We start from the raw sequence: 10,037 nt of genomic DNA on the forward strand, positions 1-10,037 counted from the left end.
AGGTAAAGCAGCCTGTTGTTGAGGGCGGTAATTTTGAGGTGCGATTTGTGGGTAGTGATTCAATGGTCGATTGAAGGAGTTTGTCCTTAGTCCCGGATTCTGCCTAGATCCAGAGAAATATGTAAGCTCGGGATAAAAGGGCCTGTTGCGGTTAAATGTCATGTTCTGTCGAGGAGGTCGCGGTGGTGGATGGCTGGGTTTTTGCACGTTATGTGCATGATGCATTCTGAACGTCATATTTTCTAATTTTTGACATAAATGCAACGCCTGCGGCAAGGATGTTGGTTCGCGTATGCTAAGGAGGCGGGGAAGGTCTCCATTAAGTCCGCGAATAAATGTATCCAGGGCTTTTTCTCGATAAGTATATGTGATAGTTTTGATAGATTCTTCGTTCATATCGAGGCAAGCGATTTTATCTAGTATAAGGGAGAGATGCTGATAAACCTTTTGGTGAAAAGTGGGAATATCATCGTGGCGCTAAGCCAGTGTTGTCAGTTCGTACTCGAGGGTCCGATGCCTCGTACGGTGTCCTGGAAGTTTTTGTAAACTTGGGTATTTGGGTTTTCATTTAGTCTAATCTGGTTTAACTGTTTAACTAATTCTTCCTCCATTTTTTTTTATATTATATTTTTTTTAAACTTTACAATTAAGTAAAAATCGGGTTTTACAATTTCCTTAATATTAATGAATTTTCTTTTCGATAAAATTTATAACTAATATTTTTATTTATTAAGGCGTTCGATTTACGTTTTGATTACGTTTTTTCTTCTTCACTAGAATTTTTCCCAATAAATATTATCGTCTAGGTAGCCGATTTCTTTAATATCAATAACTTTGTTTTCAATAAAATTTATAAACAATATTTTCTTTTCGATTTCTAAAAAAATAATAATTTTCTTTTCAACAGAATTTTACAATCAACATTCTCACTGCGGGAAGATTTCCGCTTTCTTTAGTTTTAATAACTTCGCACAATATAAATTTTTAAATAATTAGTATTTTAAAATTTGGAATTATTCCATTAATCAATATTTTACTATATTTTTATGTTGTTACAGTATATTTTGATTTCACAATGCTTAAATAATTTTTTTTTTTTTTACGTTATTCTTTTCACAATCATTCACAATTACAAAGAGATATTAAGGATAAACTTACAATAAACTAATCATGTCCAGCGCTGAGGCTCTGAGTTGTTAAACGTTTTAGATGATCCTTTTCCTGCTGTACTGGGGTCCTCAGTCCTCCTTGTCGCTAAGTATCCGCTCGCCTTTTTCTTATCTTATTAAACGTTTTCAGATGATCCTTTTCCTGCTGTACTGGGGTCCTCAGTCCTCCTTGTCGCTAAGTATCCGCTCGCCTTTTTCTTATCCCGCGTAGGGTCTTACTTTTGCTGTTTAGACCTTTTTCACTTTTCACAAACTCTCGGAGCCGTACTTTTTGATTTTCGGGCTGTTATATTATTTGTTACGGCATTCGCGAAACCTTACTTCTTGGTTTTCAGGTTATTTACTTTACGACACGCTGGTCCCTGCTCGGGCGTCAGTTAATCAAACAGAAACGGTTGATTTAAAAAAAAATATTTTTTTGGGAGCTATGCTCCTTTATTCCTTCAACTCCAACTAAAAACTAAACTTTATATTTTATCATTATTGCTAGCCCTAAATCTGTCGCTACTGCTACGTGACCAAAAGTTCTGATTCTGTGGTTCCCACCGTTTTGCTAGATTTGTGTTGCTGGCCGTCCGTTCCCATAGTCTGGAGTTACACGTGCCGCAACGTCAGCGACTTTATTAGTTGGATTTATGTATGTTGGGTGCCTATGCCTTAACATAATGAGGTGTTATGTTGCGCTAAAGAATGTTGGTGTAATAGTATGCGTGTCTTAACATTTGTTAATATGTGTCGTGCTAACATATATACGCCAAATAAGGGAAAGTTCTTAGGCTTAGTACAACTACTAGCCAAATTTGATCTAGTCATGCAGAAGTACTTGCGATTAGCTATGAAGGGTGATATTTCAGACCACTACTGTGAAAAAGACATTCAAAATGAATTAATAGAGCTGATGGGTGAAAAAGTGAAGTCAGAAATCATATTACACACAAAGAAATCAAAATATTATTCTATTATAGCTGACTGTACTCTTGACATTAGTCATGTACAACAACTTTCGCTGACATTACGATTTGTTGATTTATCAAAATATCAGTAAAAGAGCATTTCTTGGAATTTATACCTGTCAATGAGTCAACTGGTGAAAGACTGACTGAAGTTATTATTAATGTTTTAAATAAATACGGACTAGAATTGAACGATTGCAGGGGTCAGGGTTAGTTTAGTTTTTGGACACTACATTAATTTCAGTCAATGAAAGGTTCGAACAGTTAAATGAGTACCTACCCTGGATCTTGGTCTTTTTTGTACAATATTAAACAGATTCTAGAAAAATCCGACCTTGTCAAGTTCTGTAGTGATCTTCAATTAAAATTAACTGTAGACTCTAAATCAGACATAGATGGTTGTATGTTGTGTGATGAACTTGTAAATCTGATATCCTTTCTGCCTGATCAAAATGTAGTTACTCCCATTTTTGTTTTAAATTTCATCAAAGATTGCAATTTACAAGAACTGTATCCAAATGTATGGATAGCATTGCGAATATTATTAACTATATATACCTGTAACGGTTGCTAGTGGGGAGCAAAGCTTTTCAAAGCTGAAGCTGATAAAAACCTATCTTCGATCAACAATTTCTCAATCTATATTGACAAACTTAGCAACTTTGTCAACTGAAAACGAAATTGCTGAAAACATCGACTTTGACAACCTTATAAAAGAGTTCGCTGATAGAAAGGCCAGAAAAGTAAACTTTTATTAGTGTTTTTGTAATAAATGGCTATTTTTTATAATAAATAATTATTTCTTTTAATAAACGGTTATTTCATTAAATGTTTTCCCTTTTTTCGAATGGGTTTAAATTGCAGTTGGAGGGCGCCGTAGAAATCTCGCCCAGGGCGCTGGTAGTGTTAAAACCAGCACTGAGCACTTTCGATGAAAAATTTTATTGAATTTCTATTGGAACTTCATTAGTCGTCCATTAAAATCCTATAAGGTTTCAGTTGAAAATAAATTAATTTAAAAAAAAATAAAAATAAATTTTAATTAAAAAAAAAAGAATACAAACGTCGAATAGAATTTTTCTATAGAATTCTTATAAGATGCTAATATAATTCCAAGAGAAATTCTTCGCGAAATTGTTAGGCTTTTCTATTCAACTTTTCATACGTGTCAAGTGTTTAATGGTTTCAATACTCAACTGAGAAACATGTTTCGATAATTGCAATAACTTTATGAACGACACTGTTCTCTTCTGTCGCTCATCGAAAAAAAAATGAGATTATGTAGTCTGGATAATTTTGGTGAATAATTTTCATTAAAAAATGTTGAAATGAAGACGTTAGTATTGCAGGGTGAAATACTCGTGTAATCGATGGACACATTCTATTGAGTTCTACTGAAGTCCATGGAAATTGCATTAAATCTCTATTAGGAAATGTGTCCTATCTAAGTGCAATAATCTAAGAAACTCAGAATGATGGAGTATTTCTCGATAACTCTGTTGTCAACCAAAGAAGATGCGACATTTAGCAGATTCACAAACTGAAGCATCGGCACAAGAGAAATTTTTCCAATGAATTCTAGGCAATGGTTCCTTTGTAGAAAAATCTGTTGGAAACATCTCATTAATTTTTGTAAAGATATTTGAAGACTGTTTCATCTCTCTGAATCAACCCAAGGTTCCCTATCTAAGGTCAATCGTTGCCATTCTATCAATAAAAAAATTCCATAACCTAAATCCTCTTTGGATACCCCCACTACCCATTAGAGCGAGGGGAGGGTTGAGTCTATCACGTGACCCTGTGTCAGATTTTTAAATACATAATTACTATTATAACATCGCTTTCCCAAATTTAAAAAAATATTTCCTGATAATTCCAAAATGATTTCACGTCTGTTGCAATTTCAATTTCGCCATTCTCTCAAAAACTCGCCAAGTATGTATACGTTGAATATGTTTTTAATGATTCTTAATTACCTGTTTGTTCCCAAATTATAAAAAGGCTTTCCCGAAATTTCCCAAATTAATTCTCGATTGTTTCATACATTAATTTATGGAAATGATCAATTTATTCGCCAAGTATACGGCGGTATTATGGATTACGTAGAAGTTGTGGTAAGGCTTATAGCACAGCCAGTGAAAAACGTAGAATCGTGGCTCGTGTCAGCTGCCACGACCTATATTATGGGCGCGCAATATAATTGAACAGTGAAAAACGCTACTCCCTTCTCTCTTTGACGTGGGATGACGTGAGAATTCACGACATTTGGATTTTGCCGTGGAAACGTGTCAGCTGAATGCTCTCTCACAACGCAGGGTTGCTAATATCGATACACTGTAGTAATTATCAACTTTTTTAATTCAATCAGTTTCAATATGTTTGAAATTTTCATAAAATAACTCAAAATCAAAGTCGAATGCTATTATTTGTAAATATGTAAACTATTTTTAATAGTTTGTTTTCAGTTTTGATATTTTGTATTGTAAAAAATTGTAATTGAAAACAAAGATGTGCTCAAAACTATATATGCGTATTGGGCAATGGCAACATTGTTCAAATGTAAACAAACGAACATGGATGATTTCTGCGTTTTTACCACGTTTTTCACTGTGCACACATTTTGCCGATGAGGAAGGAAAAGGAAGGAAGGCAGTAGCGTTTTTCACTGGCTGTGCTATTAGCGTCCATCATAGCGAGATAAGTATAACGGGGCATCTCGACAGGATAGAATTTATAGAATACTACCTGTATTGCCGTGCCTATTGCCTGTGGAGACTCCACATTGCACATTGCTGGATATAGAATACTAACTAGTTTGCTATATATCGTAAGCTATAAGCAGAGTACGTCTATCATAGAGAAGGTTCACGGCGCGGAGATCGTAAAAATATTTTTGGCTAACTCGGTCGAGATGGTCCAGTTTCACCACATACAAATTATGAGCGTGTTTCACCACTTTAACAGCGATTGAGGGGTTTTTAGAGTCTATGAGGAATAACATGTTAATGTAAATAAAAGAGAACCAATGCAGGGCAATATACATACATGTGAATTTATATGCAGGTGATTTCTGGTAGGCGGAGAAGTTCCTGTATGCTACATATGTATGACTTTTTCTAAAGCTAACATACATATATGTACATATGTTTTACGGGGGAAATTGCGCCAAAATTAAACATAATGAGGTTATTCTGCTTTTTGATTGGAAAAGTTTTTGTATACTATATACAAGTAGTTAGATTTTTTTCTAAGTCTAATATACATATAGTATTATTTTTTTAAATTATTTTTTGTCTTAGATATATTCATACTTACATACATATTTATATAACAAACTATTATAATATATAAAAACAAAAAACAACACAAAAAAACAAACAATTATGAGTGCTTCGCAGCCTCAACCGCAAAACCGTAGGCATTCATTCAATGCCTACTTCAGTTTTGTCGAGCCAACAAAAGCAACTCCTGGCAAAAACAAAGGTAACGGCGATGATGAGTCATCGCAAGCGCGCAAGCAGAAGCAGCAGTAAACAGCAATCGGGCAACAACAAATCCACTGACAGCAGCCACTATGCAGCCAGCAAGCACCCGGACAGCGAAGGAAAATAAAATGCAAGGTGAGAACGTACCAAGCAAAAAAGGGCCATCAGTTCAGACTGGTATTGATCGCTACATTAATGTAAAAAGGAAATTGAGTCCTATTAAAACAGCGGTCAATACCAAAAAATTTCAAGCAAACATGCCAAACACCAAAAAGCCAGAAATTCTTAATGGCAACAGATTTGCCTTATTAAGCAAATGGCCTAACGACGAAGCAAAGGGTACCACCACGGTCGTGAATGCCAAACCCCCTCCAATCTATTTGCGTGAGCGTAGCTCAAATGCGGTTGTTTCAAAAATGAGCAATATAATAGGCACAAACAATTTCCATATTGTGTCCTTGAAAAAAGGTAACATAGATGAAACAAAAATTCAAACATACACTGAAAAAAGTTTCATGGAAATTGTAAAATTCCTATCAAATGATAACAAGAATTACTACTCTTACCAACTGAAGAGATCAAAAGGCCTAGTTGTTGTCATAAAAGGTATAGAGTCTTCGGTAGACTCTAACGATGTTAGAGAAGCACTAGAAAAAGGTGGTTTTAGCATTAAATCAGTAGTAAATATTTTTAACAAGAACAAAGTCCCACAACCAATGTTCAAAATAGAATTGATGCCAGATTCCAACAAATTAAAGAAAAATGAAATACACCCGATTTACAATTTAAAATATCTTCTCCATCGCAGAATCACCGTTGAGGAACCACACAAGAGAAATGGTCCAGTACAATGTACAAACTGCCAAGAGTATGGACACACGAAAGCATATTGCACTCTACGAAGTGTATGTAGTAGTATGTGGTGATCTACATCCAACTTCAAAATGTACTCTTAAAAAAGAGGATTTAAATAAAAAAATGCAGCAATTGTGGAGGAAATCACACTGCTAACTACAGGGGTTGCCCTGTATACAAAGATTTAAAATCGAAGTTGTCACAGGGCATCCAAGCACGTCGTAACCAAATGATGAATATTCCATCTAATGAAAATATTAAAATCCCCGTCCAAATTTCAAAACCAGTAAATCTTAAGCACAATGCTACACAAGGGAGTTATGCAAACGTAGTGAAAGGCAATACTACACAAATGCAATTGCCCCAAAACCAACCAAATGGAAGCGTTGAAACTATGATTTTAAACCTCACCCAATGTATGACACAATTTATGGCTTCAATGCAAAATATGATTCAAGAGGTAATCAAATCACAAAACCAAATGTTGCAAACTTTTTTAAGTAAAAAATGAGTGTATTGAACATTTGTTTATGGAATGCTAACGGTGTTAACCAACATAAATTGGAACTCATTAGATTTCTGGATGAAAAAAGTATCGATGTAATGCTATTGTCAGAAACTCATCTTACGAACAAACACAATTTCTTTATACCGAGATTTCGACTCTATGTTACAAACCACCCAGATGGAAAGGCACATGGAGGAACAGCAGTGTTGGTTAGAAAACGGTTAAATCACCACACATCAGAATCTTATGCCACCGCGCAATTACAAGCTACAACAATAACTATTAAAAATCACTGCGGGGACTTAAATCTGACGGCCATATACTGCCCACCTCGGTTTAAAATTACAGACATCCAATTCAAAGACTTTTTTGGAACACTAGGCCATAGATTTATAGCAGGTGGAGATTACAATGCAAAGCACACGTATTGGGACTCACGGCTAATTAATCCGAAAGGACGACAGCTGTATCACACTATTATAAATAGGCACAATAACCTTGACATAATATCTCCTGGTAAGCCGACATATTGGCCTAGTGATCGTAAAAGATACCAGATTTAATTGATTTTGCTGTAATCAAAAATATAGATAAATCGCTTATAACAGCTGATACAAGTACTGATCTATCTTCTGATCACTCTCCTGTACTAATAAAGTTATGTGAACAACCCATATTCGTTAATCCAAAAGTAGGTTTGACTTCTTATAAAACGAATTGGCTAAAATATAAAAAATACGTGAGTAGCCACATTAATGTTGAGTACAAAATAAATACAGGTAGAGATATTGACGAAAGCATAGAAGAACTCAATGATATAATAACTAAAGCAGCTGTCTTAGCAACACCAAACAAAAACTATAAGCCGCTTGGTGCCAGAAAAATTACTAACAGAGAAATAGAAAAGCTTGTAAACGAAAAAAGGCGTGCAAGGCGTGAATGGCAGATAAGTCGCTCCCCTTCCACTCAGCTTCAATTGAAATCAGCTGCACGTAAACTAAAAAAAGCGCTTAAACGTGAGGAAGAATCCAATACCGAAATGTATATAAAGAAGCTGAGTCCAAATTCAAGCAGCAAAATTATCTTTGGAAAGCCCAAAAGTCCCTGAAGCCACCAACTAACTCCAACATGCCTATACGAGACATGGGTGGAAATTGGGCTCGAAGTGACGAGGAAAAGGCTAATTGTTTTGCAAATTACCTAGAAAAGGTATTTCAACCAAATTGCCCAAAGAACAATTTCGAGTTGTCCAGCTTACCCAACACAGTTAACGAGTCACTCGAGTCTTTTAAGACTTCACCTGCTGAAATTATTAGAATAATAAAAGAACTTAAACCAAAAAAGTCACCAGGACATGATAATATTACCCCAAAAATGCTAATTGAGTTACCAAATATTGCTGTAGAAGTGCTCTCTTCGCTCTTCAGTGCAATTCTTAATCTCGGATACTATCCTATTTCATGGAAAAAGTCGCAGATTATCTTGATAGATAAACCTGGGAAAGACTTAACACAGCCGTCTTCATACAGACCAATCAGTCTTCAACCCTGTCTTTCTGTAATATTTCAAAAAGTGTTACTATCAAAGATGTCTCCTTTCCTCCACGAAAATAATATAATACCAACGCACCAATTCGGGTTTCGTGAAAAACATAGCACGATAGAGCAAGTAAATAGAATTACTAACGAAATAAGAAAAGCATTTGAGCAAAGAGAGTACTGTTCAGCTTTATTTCTAGACGTGGCTCAGGCGTTTGATAAGGTATGGCATGAAGGCCTTTTGTAAAAGATTAAAAACATTCTACCTTTAGAATTGTATAAAACATTGGAGTCTTATTTAAAAAATAGACAATTTATGGTAAAAGTGGGAGATTTCATATCTGACGAACGACAGATAAGGGCTGGTGTACCCCAGGGTAGTGTTTTAGGCCCAACTCTATACATCATATATACTGCAGATCTTCCTACAGCTAATAATATATTGACCTCAACTTTTGCGGATGACACAGCTTTGGTGAGCCGTAACAAATGCCACATAATAGCATCAAGAATATTAGCCGAGCACTTAAGGTCTGTCGAAGAATGGCTAGCCAACTGGCGTATAAATGTAAATGAACAAAAATGCAAGCATGTTACGTTTTCACTAAGACCTAAATGTGTCCGGCAGTAAAAATGAACAATATTCTAGTACCCCAAGCGAACGACGTAACTTATCTTGGTATTCACCTAGATAGAAGACTTACGTGGAGAAAACACATATCTAGTAAAATAACTTGCATAAAGATAACAGCTGCAAATTTAAATTGGCTTTTAAATAAAAACTCTAAACTTAGCCTAGACAACAAAGTGCTTTTATATAATGCGGCCATAAAGCCGATTTGGATGTATGGCATTCAACTGTGGGGTACGACCTGCGCAACTAATATTGATATAATACAAAGGTTCCAATCAAAAATGCTTAGAACAATCACGTGTTCACCGTGGTACATGCGTAATGAAAATATCCATAAAGACCTTGGTATTTCTATGGTAAAGAAAGAAGTAGAAGACAGCAGAATTAAATATATATCTAAACTCCGAGATCACCCAAACCCTTTGGCTAATGCTTTGGTACATTCCTGCGATCAAACACGCCTTAAAAGAAGAGATATGCCTGCGTACTAAGGAGCAACGTATCACCAAAACAGCTCAAACACTTGCTTGAGCTTGTCTAGTTTTTAAATAGATTTAAGATTTTAAAACTTATTGTTAGGCTTTTAAAACAAAAAGCAGATTCAATAAATAAAAAAGATATTGCAAAAAAAAAAAAAAATAGTGATAAATGAACATTAATCGCATATTTTATTATTCAAAACTTACATACATACATATATTCACATGTATCATGACCATATGGTAGAAAACCGAGCTGTGCCGAAAGAATAATTGAACGATCGCTGATTGTCACCGCTTCCCTTGCCGCTCTAACAGCTTTACCAATAAACTTGCGTAAATATGTATGAAGATGTATGAGCGTGCATACATATCGACGCAGATTTTTGCGAGTCACGGGAAAAATATTTTAGACA

Source organism: Bactrocera tryoni, chromosome 3 (genome assembly GCF_016617805.1).
Source record: "Bactrocera tryoni isolate S06 chromosome 3, CSIRO_BtryS06_freeze2, whole genome shotgun sequence".
NCBI classification, from domain to species: domain Eukaryota; kingdom Metazoa; phylum Arthropoda; class Insecta; order Diptera; family Tephritidae; genus Bactrocera; species Bactrocera tryoni.